Genomic DNA, 15121 nt, shown 5'->3' with positions numbered 1-15121 from the left:
TAGTTGACACAAATCATGAACATGGTAGATGGGCATCTTTTTTCATCTACTTCTATGTTAAGTTTCTACAAATATGTGCTGTAGGAAAATGTTACACATTCAGATAAAAATTCCTTCCAGCAATAGTAATATACTTGTGTATTTACCACAATAAGACATATTTTCACATTTTTAAAAATATTTATTTTATTTATTTCCTTCTGTTTCCCTTGTTGTTTTATTGTTGTAGTTATTATTGTTGTTGTCGTTGTTGGATAGGACAGAGAGAAATGGAGAGAGGAGGGGAAGACAGAGAGGAGGAGAGAAAGATAGACACCTGCAGACCTGCTTCACCACCTGTGAAGCGACTCCCCTGCAGGTGGGGAGCCGGGGTTCGAACCGGGATCCTTATGCCAGTCCTTGTGCTTTGTGCCACCTGCGCTTAACCCGCTGCGCTACAGCTACTCCCTTTCACATTGTTTTTAATGAAGTACTTAGAGAAAGTATCACAGCAGTAGATAGTCTTAAGCTCAGCGATTAGTTGATCAGACAAAAATTATACAAACAGTAAAGTAGCACACTACAGAGGATTTAAAAACCAATAGGGCACAGCACTGTGTCACCATTACATTTGATCTAAATAATCAAGATTATAACTCAGCTTAGAGCCTAGCTAGCCCCCACTACATTGGAGGAAACATCGGTGTTGTTGCCCCACCCCCTCTGAAAAAAAGGTAGTTTAAGGGGCCATGCAGTGGTAAAACTGGTAAAGTTCAAGTTACAATATGCAACATCCCAGTTCAAGTCCCTGGTCCACACTTGCATGGGGGAAGTTCAAAAGCAGTGAAGCAGTACTGCAGATGTCTCTCTTCCCCTCTCCCCTCATTACCTCCCCCGTCTTTCTCAATTTCTCTATATTACTGTCCAAAATAAATAGAATTTAAAAAATACTAAAGTCATTTCAAAGTGGTGAAAGTTCACAGGACAACAAGAACAGAAAGATCAGATCACCATTTAATACTGCATTTGCTGATCTCAACCAAATCAATGCAACCAGTGTGACATGTTTCACTTTGAACTATGTCCAGAGACACCAAGTGTGGAATGTCAACCCTCCAGCTTCAATACTATGGTGAGACCTTTCCTAGCTCATAGAACTCCTTAGTTCCCAGTTCAGGTGGCACACCTAACAAAGTTATAGAACCTAAATATAAACCAGGGTCCATGAGATAGGGCACATGTGCACATGTATGCAAAGTTAGGGGGAAATGTATACCTTAAAGTAAAAGTGCAAATACTCCACAGTGACTCAATAAGTGCAGCATGCAAGTAGAAAGACCTAAAAAAAAACACCATAATGCACTTAATCAAACATATTCTGCTCAGATCTAGATATCAGATATCATACTCACCTACTTCCTATTTCACTTTCCACAAGGACTATCCCTGTCAGATAAAGTAAGGACTACAAAATCTGGATAAGTGCAAGAGATTGGGACACTCTAATGAATGCCCTTTTGGTCAGTACCAGGCCAATCCATTATCTAGGGCTCTAGTCAGGGAATCTTGGATCGCTACATAGATACAGACATGATGGGCCTAGCCCTTTAACAGGTCCCTCTTTTCACCATCACTGGTCATCTCCAACAAGATCAACATCATAAATACTCTGTGGGCCTCTACTGTACACTGTGCTGAAAGTAGTACAAGTGGTAGAAACTACCCGACTGTACTAAGGGAGGCTGTCAACAAACTCTGCCACTTGAAGAAGACTGGTCCTGAAATGAGTGCAGCTTACAACGTTTCTAGCTATGAACATGGTATACGAATTCAGACAGACAGGGATGCAGAGGTTACACAGGCTCCTGTGCTAAATATGAATAGACATGGGCCTTAAGTCAGGTCAATTGAGGTTTATATTTAACAGTATTTATATTTTCTTCCCATATTTGGGAGCTTCTCTCTCCCCTGATCCAGCTTTCTAGTCTTATTTCCAACTCTGAAACAATCTTTCTAGGAAATACTTTCAACCCACCTGCATGTTACCTGTTGGGCTCAGGCAAAATAGATAAGACATGGGTCCCTTGGGATATACCTGAAATAGATTTCCTAGCTTCTTCTATCATGAAGACCCCAAATCTTATGTTATAAAGAACAACACTGGGAGTCCAGCGGTAGTGCAGTGAGTTAAGCTCACGTGGCACAAACCACAGGACCAGCATAAGGATCCCGGTTTGAGCCCTGGCTCCCCACCTGCAGGGGGTTTGCTTCACAGGCGGTGAAGCAGGTCTGCAGGTATTTTCTTTCTCTCCCCCCCTTTCATTTCTCTCTGTCCTATCTAACAATGACATCATTAACAACAACAATAATAACTACAACAATATAAAACAAGGGCAACAAAAGGGAAAATAAATATATATTAAGAAATTTTAAAAAAGAACAACACTGAGAGAGATAACAAATGTCTTAAGAGTTTCTCACACTATAGAATAATATTAATAGCAACAGAGTTGCAACAGGAGGTAAAGATGATAAAAGGAACAAAAGTGGTTGGAAATATACTGTCTCACTAGCTAGAAAGCTCTTAGGCAGCAGGGCAGTTTTTCTTTTCTTTTTTTTTCTTCTCAAAAGACAGAGAAAAATTGAGAGGGAAGGGTAGATAAAGACCTGTTTCACCACTTGTGAAGTGACCCTCTGTAGGTGGGGAGCTGGGGATTTGAACCAAGATCTTTGAGCAGATCCTTGAGTTTCTTACTATGCGCTTACTATGAGCTTCTTACTGGTGCACTACTGCCCAACCCCCAATGAATTTTCAAACTATCTTCCTACCAAGTAGGAAATCTAAAGTGGAGTGAAAGCAGAGTTGAGGCCTGAGTAGGCAGGTTTTTTTAAAAAGTGAGATTCTAGATGTGAATTCAATGATTTAAAAGAAAGATAAACAAATAATAAACTCCCTCCCTAACGTTCTTTGAATAAGGAACTACATGACAAATCTATTTTATGAAAGCCACTGGGATACCTAGGTAAAGAGAAAAATAAGAAGAATCTAGCTGTATATTCTTAGTAAATAACAGATCTCTATAGATCTATCCTTGAATTAAGATGACTTAACCTGGGGGAGGAAACTAAGTAAGAATTTGTCAGGCCGGGTAATGGTGTACCTGGTTGAGAGCGCACGCTACAGTGCTCAAGGACCCAGGTTTAAGCCCCTGGTCCCCGTCTGCAGGGGCAAAGCTTTAGAAGTGGTGAAGCAGTGCTACAGGTGTGTGTGTGTGTGTGTGTGTGTGTCTCTCTCTCTCAATCTCCCCTTCCCTCTCAATTTCTGGCTGCAGATATCTAATAAATAAAAATAATAAAAAATTTATTTAATTAAAAGAAAAAAATCGTCATTTAAAAGCTTTAATTAGGGGGCCAACCAGCAGCACACCTGGCTAAGTGCTCACATTACAGTACACAAGGACCCAGGTTCAAGTCCTTGGTCCCCACTTGCAGCGAGAAAAGCTTCCTAAGTGTAGAAGTACAGCTGCAGGTGTCTCTCCATCTCTCTCCTTCTCTATCTCCTCCTCCCCTCACAATTTCTCTCTGTCTCTATCCAATGATAAATTTAAAAACTATCCATTAGGTTATCAGTCATGTTTGAAGGATTTATGAAGAGTTCCAGAAAAAGCAAACAGTTAGGGGTTGGGTGATAGTATGCCTGGTTGAGTGCCTATGTTACAATGCACAAGGACCCAGGTTTGAACCCCTGGTCCCGATCTGTAGGGAAAAAGTTTTGTGAGTGGTGAAGCAGGGCTGCATGTGTCTCTCTGTCTCTCTCCCTCTCATTTTCCCCCTTCCCTCTTGATTTTTTACTGTCTCTATCCAATCAATAAATAAAGATAATTTTTAAAAAAAGTTAAAGGGATTTACTACCATCAAACCAACCCTAGAAGAAATACTAAAAGAACCAACATAAGGAAAATGTACTGAATGATGCTTTTAAGTATTAGTAAAGAAACAAAGCAAGGTAATAAGTAAAGTCAAACACAGGCCTTTGTTTGGTCTTGGGCTTCCAAACTGAGTGATAGACTGTGCAGTGAAGGAAGTGGGTTGTGAGTGTATAGGATGTTCACTGGACTTTAGTTAAGGAATACTGATGATGTAAGTGTAGCAACACATATTGATGAAGTAGAAAATAATCTTTCTCTTGTTTTTTCCAGATCACTGCTCAGCTCTGGCTTGTAGTTTATAGTATTGAACCTGGCACCTCTGGTGCCTCAGGCATTATAGTATTTTTGCATAACCATTTTGTTATCTCCCGAACTGTGACATTTATTTTCTACTTCTTAGTCCACATTACTTCTAGTGCAATGATAATTCATAATGAAGCAATAGAAATCTTGGTTATTTCGATCCATGGAAAGCACCCATTCTGATTGTTCTCACTGTTGGTGCATAGAAATATGGCAAGAACTTAGTACCATACATATAACAAACATCTGTAGAATAAATAGCCTGCATCTTCTCTGTACAGTTTTTCTATGTATGATGCTGCTTGTGTTAAAATGTATTAAAACTGTAGTGGAATCTAAACTACTTATTTGTCTGTATTATATTGATTGATGACTCTTTCACATATATAACCTGATTTGCTAGGCCCTCAATGAATCATTTCAAGCTCACTTATCACTTGACTCTGTGTACTCCAGTCAATTTAGCACCCACCTGTATCCCGAAGGCCATATATAGTATATTCTGGATTCCCAGTTTTGGTATAAGCTATTATTGTTATGATCCTATCCTCCCTGTCTATGTTCTCCTGGATAATTCCCACTAACTCATCACATTTCAACAGGGGGTTACTTGTTACTAGCCTTCCTCTATGCCTGCAAGTTGAAGGTGAAAACTTAGTTTTCTGTGCCTCTCTGTTTTGTAAGGAACAGTTAGACACTTTTAATTGTTGGCCACTTGACAAATCTTTCCCTAAACTACTTTCTTTTGAAATGTCATATAAATTAAATCATGCAACATTAAATTTTCTGACTTCTTCCACTTAACATGCTTTTGAGGCTTATCTTTGTTTTAGCATGGATCGGTATTCATTTACTGCCTAATAAACACCCATTTCAAAAATAACCGTACTTATTTTTTATATTTATTTATTTATTCATTCTCGTTTGTTGCCCTTTTTTTTTTTTAATTTTATTTATTCCCTTTTGTTGCCCTTGTTGTTTTATTGTTGTGGTTATTATTGTTGTTGTTGTTGGATAGGACAGAGAGAAATGGAGAGAGGAGGGGAAGACAGAGAAGGGGAGAGAAAGATAGACACCTGCAGACCTGCTTCACCGCCTGTGAAGCGACTCCCCTGCAGGTGGGGAGCCGGGGTTCGAACCCGGATCCTTATGCCGGTCCTTGTGCTTTGCGCCACCTGCACTTAACCCGCTGCGCTACAGCCCGACTCCCTGCCCTTCTTTTTTTATTGTTGTAGTTATTATTGTTGTTGTTGGACAGGACAGAGAGAAATGGAGAAAGGGAAGACAGAGAGGGGGAGAGAAAGACACCTGCAGATCTGCTTCACCGCCTGTGAAGCGACTCCCCAGCAGGTGGGGAGCCAGGGGCGCGCTTAACCTGCTGCACTACCGCCTGGCTCCCAACCTTACTTATTTATCTTAAACAGAGCACTGCTCAGCTCTGTCACCCTGGTGGTGCCAGGGATTGAGCCTGAGACCTTTGAGCTTCAGGCAGGAAAATAATATTTCTGCAACAACTATAGTCTTCTAAACCAAAGTCATCATAAAAACAAAGATTTTCTTTTTGTCACCAAGAGTTTGCTGAGCTTTTGTGCCAGTGCAATCCTACCACACTTGGTAGACTTGTTTTTGTTTTTCTCAGAGAGAGGATGAGAGAGACACACAATGAGGAGAGCCAACACAAAATCACTATACCATTCCTGATGTTTCCCTTGGTACTCTCATGCAGTGTTGGAGGTTTACATCCAAGTCTTTGTTCATAGTAAAGTATGTGCTCTACTAGGTGGTCTATCTCTCAAACCCAAAAACAATAAAACTAACATTAAAAATATTTTTTAAAGGGAGTTGGGCGGTAGTGCAGAGGGTTAAGCGCAGGTGGCCCAAAGCTAAGGACCCTGTTCTAGCCCCGGGCTCCAGCCCTCAGCTCCCCACCTGAAGGGGAGTCACTTCACAAGCGGTGAAACAGATCTACAGGTGTCTATCTTTCTCTTTCCCTGTCTGTCTTCCCCTCCTCTCTCCATTTCTCTCTGTCCTATACAACAACATCAACATCAATAATAACTACAACAATAAAACAACACAGGCAACAAGGGAATATTTTTAAAAGTCTAAAAAAATTTAAATATGTCAGTCTCTACAGACAATTCAAACATGAAACAATACTCTCAAGATGTAGCAATGAGTGTATTTTTTAAAAGAAGCACTTCACTTAACAAGGGCAACAAAAAGGAAATAAATAAATATTTTTAAAAAATGAAGAAGTACTTCACTAGAGTGATGGTTGTGAAAAATACTGCAGTAGAGGACAATAGTAACAATCACTTTTACATTTACTTCATTTTTGTCCCCAGGTCCCTTTAAATCTATCACAACACTATATATTATCTCCAACAAAATTTCAAGATTCAAAAGGATTATTATCAAAGACAATAGTTTAAGTCTATCAATCTTTCCCATCTAGCTTTTCTGATCAACTAAAACAAACACATTTTCAGAAAAAAGAGAAAGATAATCATAAGTAACAACCAAACTGATTCTTAGAGTCTATGAAGACTAAAGAGTCTATGAGAGGAAAAGGATGAAGGAAGGAGGGAAGAGGTGAGGCTAAGTAGAGGGTTCCATTTGGACATGTGGCACAGGGACTTTAGAACTGGAGCTGGGTAAAATGAGCAGTATACGTGAATAAATATAAATATAGGTATACAATTGCACTCCTGAGAAAGACTAAGGTTGTCAGATAGAGGACTAGAAACTCTGGATAAGGGCAAGAGACTGGCTTACTTAATAATGGCTTTTTTGGACAATATCATATCACCCCAACATCTGAGGCACTAGTGAGGGAATCATTGAATTCCCACAAAAATATGATGGGCCTAGACCTCTCTAATGGATCCCTCTCTCCACCAACACTGGTCATTTCCATCAGGAAAATTATGATAAGCCTTCTTACAGGCCTTCCCAGGACCTTGCTCTCACCATAAAGCAGCAGTGGTAGAGACTACACCCAGTCTGGAAGACTGGTACTGAAATGAGTGCAGCTTGGAATGTTCTCAACTGTGGCCATGAATTGTGAGCTCAGACAACAGGGCCTCAGAGGTTACACAGGGTCCCATGTGTAATATAAATATATATGGGCCCTGGGTTGGGTGGATGGGATAAACAGTTAATTTTATTCATAGATTCTTTTCAATAATGGGAGCTACTCTGTGCCCTAATCCAACTTCCTTCCTTCCTTCCTTCCTTCCTTCCTTCCTTCCTTCCTTCCTTCCTTCCTTCCTCCCTCCCTCCCTCCCTCCCTCCCTCCCTTCTTTCCTGCCTCCAGAGTTGTCACTGGGGCTTGGTGCCTGCACTACAAATCCACTGCTCCTGAAGGGCATCTTTTTTCATTCTGTTGCCCTTGTTGTTATTGCTATTGTTCTTATTGTTGGATAGGACAAAGAGAAATCAAAAAGAGGGGAAGAAAAAGAGAGGGGGAGAGAAAGACAGATATCTGCAGACCTGCTTCATGGCTTGTGAAGTGATACCCCTGCAGGTGAGGAGCCGGAGGTTCAAACCAGGATCCTTACATGGTCCTTACACTTCATGCTATGTGCACTTAACCTGCTGTGCTACCATCCGGACTCCTAGTTGAACTTTCTAACTCTTTTCTCCACTCTGACACCATCCTATTAGAAAACATTATCATCCAATTACATATTACCTACCAAGCTCAAGCAAAAACTAAGACAGTCATGGGCACCTAGGAACATGCCTAAAATGGACTTTCTAGTTTCTTTCCACCCTAAGATCAATATTCTTATCTGATCTGTTCCTACTTTTTGTTTCCTGTTTATGAATCACTTTGGCCCACTTTATATCTTGCTGCCTTTCTGCCACCAAGTGGCAGATGCTATCATGATTCTATCCTGACTTCCCTGGGCAGAACACCTTACCAATGTGTCTTGGAACCTCAACTCTCCAGAGCCCTACTCCACTAGGGAAAGAAAGAGGCTCATGCTACAGACCAACCTTCCAACACCTATATCCAGCAGAGAAGCAATTACAAAAGTCAGAATTCCCAACTTCTGCACCCCCAAAATAATTTTGATCCATACTCCTAGTGGGGGAGAAGTGATAGGGGAAGATGACCAAAGGGTTCTGAACTCCAACTCCATCAGGACCCTGAAAGAAAAGAAAAAAAAGGGAGAAACATATAGATGTAGTAATAGGTGTACGTGTGACGTGGAAAGGAAGAGAAGACAAGACATTAAAAAAGAGCAAATTGGGGGTTAAGCAGCAGTACAGCGGATTAGGCGCAAAGTGCAAGGACCAGCGTAAGGATGCCAGTTTGAGCTCCTGGTTCCCCACCTACAGGAGGAGTAATTTCACAAGCAGTGAAATAGGTCTGTAGGTGTCTGTCTTTCTCTCCCCCTCTCTGTCTCCTCTCCTCTCTCAATATCTCTCTGTCCTATGCAACATCATCATCATCAATGGCAAAATAACAAGAACAACAAGGGAAACAAAATGGGAAATAAATGGCCTCCAGGAGCAGTGACTTTGTAGTGCAAGCACAGAGCCCCAGCAATAACACTGGAAGCAAAAAAAAAAAAAAAAAAGAAAAAAAGAGTAAATATATACAAATATAGACAGATAGTTCTAGATTTAATAGTTAACACATATCTGCAACCTTAGGAGAACTACTATAGTTTACAATGGAGGGATTGTGGATTCAAAACTCTGGTGGTAGGAACGGTGCGGAGTTGTTCCCATTATCTTGTAATTTTGTAAATCAATATTAAATCACAAATAAAAATGAATAAGGGAGTTGGGCGGTAGCGCAGTCGGTTAAGCACACATGGCGCAAAGCTAAAGATCCTGGTTCAATGCCACCCCCCAACACCTGCAGGGGAGTCAGTTGACAGGTGGTGAAGGAGGTCTGCAGGTGTCTCTCTCTCACCCTCTCTGTCTTCCCCTCCTCTCTCCATTTCTCTCTGTCCTATTTAATAACAATGACATCAATAACAACAACAATAATAACTACAACAACAATAAAACAAGGGAAACAATTGGGAAAATAAATATATTAAAAATGAATTTAAAATTATACTCCTGAAATCCTATATTGTAAACTAATGCCCAATAACAATAATAGTAATAATAATAATAATTCCAGAACCCTTTCTGATCTAGGAACGAATGTCTTCATTACAATACACTGCTAATGGGAACTCCAGAGAGATATAAAAACTATATACTATTCCCAACAACAAAAGTCCAGGACCAGATGGCTTTACAAATGAATTCTACAAAACCTTCAGAAAACAGTTAATACCTATACTTTCAAAGCTCTTCCAAAAGATTGAAGATACAGGACACTCCCGCCTTCTATGAAGCCAGCATCACCCTGATACCAAAAGCAAGAAGGGACACAGCAAAAAAGGAAAACTACAGATCAATATTTATTTATTTATTTATTTATTTATTTATTTATTGCTTCCAGGGATAGTGCAGAGCTCAGTGCCTGCACCATGAATCCACTGCTCCTGGAGGCCATTTCTCCCCCTTTTGTTGCCCTTGTTGTTTTAGCTTTGTTGTGGTTATTATTGTTGTTGTTGATGTCATTTGTTGTTGGATAGGACAGAGAGAAGTGGAGAGAGGAGGGGAAGACAGAGTGGAGGAGACAAAGATAGACACCTGCAGACCTGCTTCATGGCTTGTTAAGCGACTCCCCTGCAGGTGGGAAGCCAGGGGCTCTAACCAGGGTCCTTACACTGGTCCTTGCGCTTTACGCCACATGCACTTAAACCACTACACTACCACCCAACCCCCAGACCAATATTCCTTATGAACATAGATGCTAAAACACTGAACAGGATCCTAGCCAATTGATATTAAAATGATTGTTCGGGGGCTAAGCAGTAGCACATTAGGTTAAGCCCAACTGGCGTGAAGCACAAGGAGCATGTAAAGATTCCAGTTTGAGCCCCCAGTCTCCACCAGGGGGGCTATGGGGGGTGCTTCAAAAGTGGTAAAGCTGGTCTGCAGGTGGCTATATTACTCTCCCCCTCTCTGTCTTCCCCTCCTCTCTTGATTTCTCTTTGTCCTATCCAAAAACAACAGCAGCAAATAATAATAATAACAACAAGGGCAACAAAAAAATGGGAAAATTGGCCTCAGGAGCAGTGGATTCATAGTGCAGGCACTGAACCCCAACAATAATCCTGAAGGAAAACAAAAAGATTGTTCATGATAACCAAGTGGGATTTATCCCAGGAATGCAAGGCTGGTTCAATATAGTCAATCAATGTCTTTCACCACATCAATAAAAGCAAAACCAAAAACCACATGATTATCTCAATAGATGCAGAGAAAGCCTTTCACAGAACCCAACAACGGTTCATGCTCAAAATGCTACAAAAAATTAGACTAGATGGAAAATTCCTTAAGATAGTGGAGTCCATACACAGTAAACCTACAGCCAACATCATACTCAATGGCAGAAGCTGAAAGCATCCCCCCTCAGATTGGGGACTAGACAGGGTTGTCCATTATCACCGTTACTCTTTAACTTAGTATTAGAAGTTCTTGCCATAGCAATCAGACAAGAGAAAATAATCAAAGGAATATAGATTGAAAGGGAAGAAGTCTAGCTCTCACTATTTGCAGATGATATGATAGTATACATAGAAAAAACTAAAGAATCCAGCAGAAAGCTACTGGAAATCATTAGGCAATATGGCAAGTTGTCAAGCTACAAAATTAATGTACAACAAAGTCAGTGACATTTCTCTCTGTAAACACTAAGTCCGAAGAAGAGGATATCCAGAAATCACTCCAATCACTGTTGCATCAAAAACAATAGAAAATCTAGAAATAAACTTGACCAAAGAAGCAAAAGTCCTATATACTGAAAACTATGAATTGCTATTCAAGGAAATAGAAAATGATAGCAAGAAATGGAAAGATATCCCATGCTCATGGCTTGGAAGAATTATTACCATCAAAATAAATATTCTACCCAGAGACATATACAAATTTATGCAATAACCATCAAAGTTCAACCAAGTTTCTTTAAGAGAATAGAACAAAAATTATCATCATATGCCTGGCATCAGAAAACACCTAAAATCGACAACTATCTTGAGGAAATGAAACAGAAATTGAGGCATCATATTCCCAGATCTTAAACTATATTATAAGGCCATCATAATCAAAAACTACCTAGTGCTGGAACAAAAATATATACACAAACCAGTGGAACAGAATTGAAAGCCAAGAAATAAACCTCCACACCTGTGGACATCTAATTTTTAATAAAGGGGCCCAAATTATTAAATTGAGGAAGGAGGATTTTTTCAATAAATGGTGCTGGAAAAACTGGGTTGAAACATGCAGAAGAATGAAACTGAACCACTTTATCTCACCAGAAACAAAAGTCAACTCAAAATGGATCAAGGCCCTGGATGTTAGACCTGAAACTATCAAACACTTAAGAGGAAAATATTGTGAAGCTCTTTCCCATCTAATTATCAAGGACATCTTTGATGACACAAACCCAATTGCAAGGAAGACTAAATCAACAACAAAATCAATGGGACTACATCAAATTGAAGACCTTCTGTACCGAAAAAGGAACCATCACCCAAACAAAGAGACCCATCACAGAATGGGAGAAGATCTTTACATGCCATACATCAGACAAGAGACTAATACCCAAAACATATAAAGAGTTCACCAAACTTAGCAACAAGAAAACGAATGACCCCATCCAAAAATGGGGAGATGACTTGAACAAAATATTCACTACAGAAGAAATCCAAAAGGTCAACAAACATATGAAAAATTGCTCCAGGTCACTGATTGTCAGAGAAATGCTAATAGGGACAACACTGAGGTACCACCTCACCCCTGTGAGAATGGCATACATCAAAAAGGACAACAGCAACAAATGCTGGAGAGGTTGTGGGGACAAAGGAACCCTCCTGCACTACTAGAGGGAATGTAAATTGGTCCAGTTTCTTTGGAGAGCAGACTGGAGAAGCCTCACAGGGCTAGAGATGGACCTTCCATATGACCCAGTAATTTCTCTCCTGGGGATATATTCTAAGGACTCCACAACACACAACCAAAAAGACATATGTACACCTATGTTCATAGCAGCACATTTTTGTAATAGCCAAAACCTGGAAGCAGCCCAGATGCCCAACAACAGATAAATGGCTGAGAAAGTAGTGGTATATACACACAATAGAATCCTATTCAGTTATTAAGAATAATGAGCCCACCTTCTCTGACCCATCTTGGATGGAGCTAGAAGGAATTAATGTTAAGTGAGATAAGTCAGAAAGACAACAAAAAATATGGGATGATCCCACTCATAAACAGAATTTGAGAAAGAAGAAGAGAAAGGGAAACTCAAAGCAGAATCTGACTTGAGTTTGGAGTATTGTACCAAAGTGAAACTCTCTAGGTGGAGGGTGAGGGTAGAATTTTAGCTTCACTGTATGGGGGAGAGGGAGGAACACAGACCTTTGGTGGCAGGAATGGTGTTAATATACACTCTAAAAAAATAAAAATAATAATAAACTACATACTATTGAATTAACTGAAAAAAGAAAGTCTTTGCAATTAGAATCCTGTTGATAGTGTTTTAATATTCTATTTTCTTTCATCTTTATATCTAATAATAATTTCATAAGCTCTGATTTTTTTTAAAAAAATTATTTATTAATTAATGAAAAAGGAGAGAGAGAAAGAACCAGATATCACTCTGGTACATGTGCTGCCAGGGATTGAACTCAGGACCTCATGCTTCAAAGTCTAGTACCTTAGTGATTGCGCCACCTCCCAGACCACTAAACTCTGCTTTTGTAAGTCAAAATGAAAAATTAAAAAATATCACTTGATTCTCAATAACTTTTAGCATTTGGAAACTTTTGTAATGTCATTTTTTATATCAACAAAGATATTTTCATAGGCTCAGTGAGAATATGTCTACCTCTTACCAGTATCCAACTGGACACATTTATTGAGCAACCAAAGCTTTACCTTGAGTCTCACATTTGACAACAATGCACATTTAAACAGGTATAACAAGCTGCTTAAGTAACTAATGTTGACTTTCATTATGGATCCAAAATCTACAAAGGACTCCTAGAAAAACTGGCCCAGCTCTTGGCTTACAGGGCTCAGTCTTACAGGTAAAAAGGAAGGTAAGAAGGGACCTTTAAAAATTTGGGGACAGATGGTAAAGCAGTGGGTTAAGTGCACATAGCATAAAGCACAAGGACCAATGCAAGGATCCCGGTTCGAGCCCATGGCTCCCCACCTGCAGGAGTATCGGTTCACAAGCAGTGAAGCAGGTCTGTAGGTGTCTTTCTCTACTCCTCTCTGTCTTCCCCTCCTCTCTCGCTTTCTGTCTTATCCAACAACAAGGACAACAACAACAACAACAATAATAAAAAAGCAACAACAACAATAAACAACAAGGGCAGCAAAAAAGGGAAGATAAAAAAATAGCCTTCAGGAGCAGTGGATTCATAGCTCAGGCACCGAGCCCCAGCAATAACCCTGGAGGGAAAAAAAGAAAGAAAGAAAGAAAGGAAGGAAGGAAGGAAGGAAGGAAGGAAGGAAGGAAGGAAGGAAGGAAGGAAGGAAAAAAAAATCAATGACAGACTGGGGAGACAGCATAATGGTTCTGCAAAAGCCTTTCAAGCCTGAGGCTCTGAGGTTCCCCAGTTCAATCCCCAGCACTACCATAAGCTAGGACTGAGCAGTGTTCTGATCTCTTTCTCTCTGGGTAACTTTCCCTCTGTGTCTACTCTTTCTCATTAAAATAAAAATAAAAAAAGAAATTCAATGACTATTTAAGGATGCTAATGTAGGTAAAATTTTATAGTGCCTTGAACTTGCTCTTCTAAAGAAAGCAATAATAGTAGCTTAAATGTCTTAGCTAAAATTCATTATGAACAAAAATTTCAAAGTTAATTTTGTAGGCATATAGATATATGGTAAAAATAACTCAAAGTAACCTAGAAGGTTGACAATCCTGTTACACCTACCAAAATAAACAGCAATACCCCATAAATGAGACTCTTGAGGGTATCTAATAAATCTCTAACATATCATATCTTATAATCATATCTATGCAAAATTCTCACCAGAATCACTCCTTCTGAACAAATAAAACAGAAAACAGTTCCTCACATAAATTGAAGAACAAATTATTACCTACAATAGTAAAGAAATACAAATTAAAATTAATCTTACTAAGAATGCAATGAAAAAGTTCAGAGTCCAGTGCCAGGAGTATGAAATGGTATATCCTCTTCTGAGAACAATTAAGATCTGATTAACAATGTTCACTCACATTATCTTTCAAAAAAATCTACCAAAAAGGGCCAACATAATGAAGGAAAAACCATAATTTTAAAGAAGAACCAAAAAATATCTACAAAAATGTCAATATATCAGTATTATAACAAGGCCCTCATTGTGGATACATACATCCCCAAAAGTACAAGTTAGATCTCAGGAAATAGATAAGAAGAGTCTGAATGTTATAACCTATTATTTTTTAGAACTAGTTTAGGGAAATGGAAAGCCTATAAAAGAAGTGGGGTATCACAGACCACAGGATTCATTTTCAGGACACAGGTGGGGAACCCTTTATTCTGCTGAGGGACATTTGGTTATCTACATCATCATTTGCAGACCATACAAAATTATCAACTTAAAAATTGGCACTTAGTGTTGCTTTGAGAAAAGTTCCTAGATTTAATAAAATTTTAATCTAGGCTGCCACTGGCTTGGCTGGACCACAACAAATCATTTTGGCCCACAAACTAAATGTACCCCACCACTGACATAATAGTAAGGCATCAGGGCTCTTTTGACTCCAAACTCTCCTTAAAGTTCAAAAGAAGCCAGCTTTG

At 39.4% G+C, this 15121-nt stretch overlaps 1 protein-coding gene across 24 annotated transcripts in view; it reads right to left on the bottom strand.

Annotated features, from left to right (window-relative positions):
* Positions 1–15121, bottom strand: part of BAZ2B (bromodomain adjacent to zinc finger domain 2B) — a 368528-nt gene that overhangs the window by 241378 nt on the left and 112029 nt on the right. For 2 of the 24 annotated variants that reach the window (XM_060177832.1, XM_060177835.1), the window contains exons 4-5: positions 8337–8369; positions 1256–1318 (exon numbers count right to left, since the gene is read on the bottom strand). The exons of 18 other annotated variants lie outside the window; for them this stretch is intronic. The gene's annotated coding sequence lies outside the window, so the exon portion shown is untranslated. The remainder of the gene's footprint in view (positions 1–1255; positions 1319–8336; positions 8370–15121) is intronic. 4 more of the 24 variants (XM_060177833.1, XM_060177836.1, XM_060177834.1 and 1 more) reach the window with 2 other exon arrangements.

This window comes from Erinaceus europaeus, chromosome 18 (genome assembly GCF_950295315.1).
Source record: "Erinaceus europaeus chromosome 18, mEriEur2.1, whole genome shotgun sequence".
NCBI lineage: Eukaryota > Metazoa > Chordata > Mammalia > Eulipotyphla > Erinaceidae > Erinaceus > Erinaceus europaeus.
The sequence above is the reverse complement of the archived record's forward strand: the minus strand, read 5'-3'. Positions and strand labels throughout refer to the sequence as shown.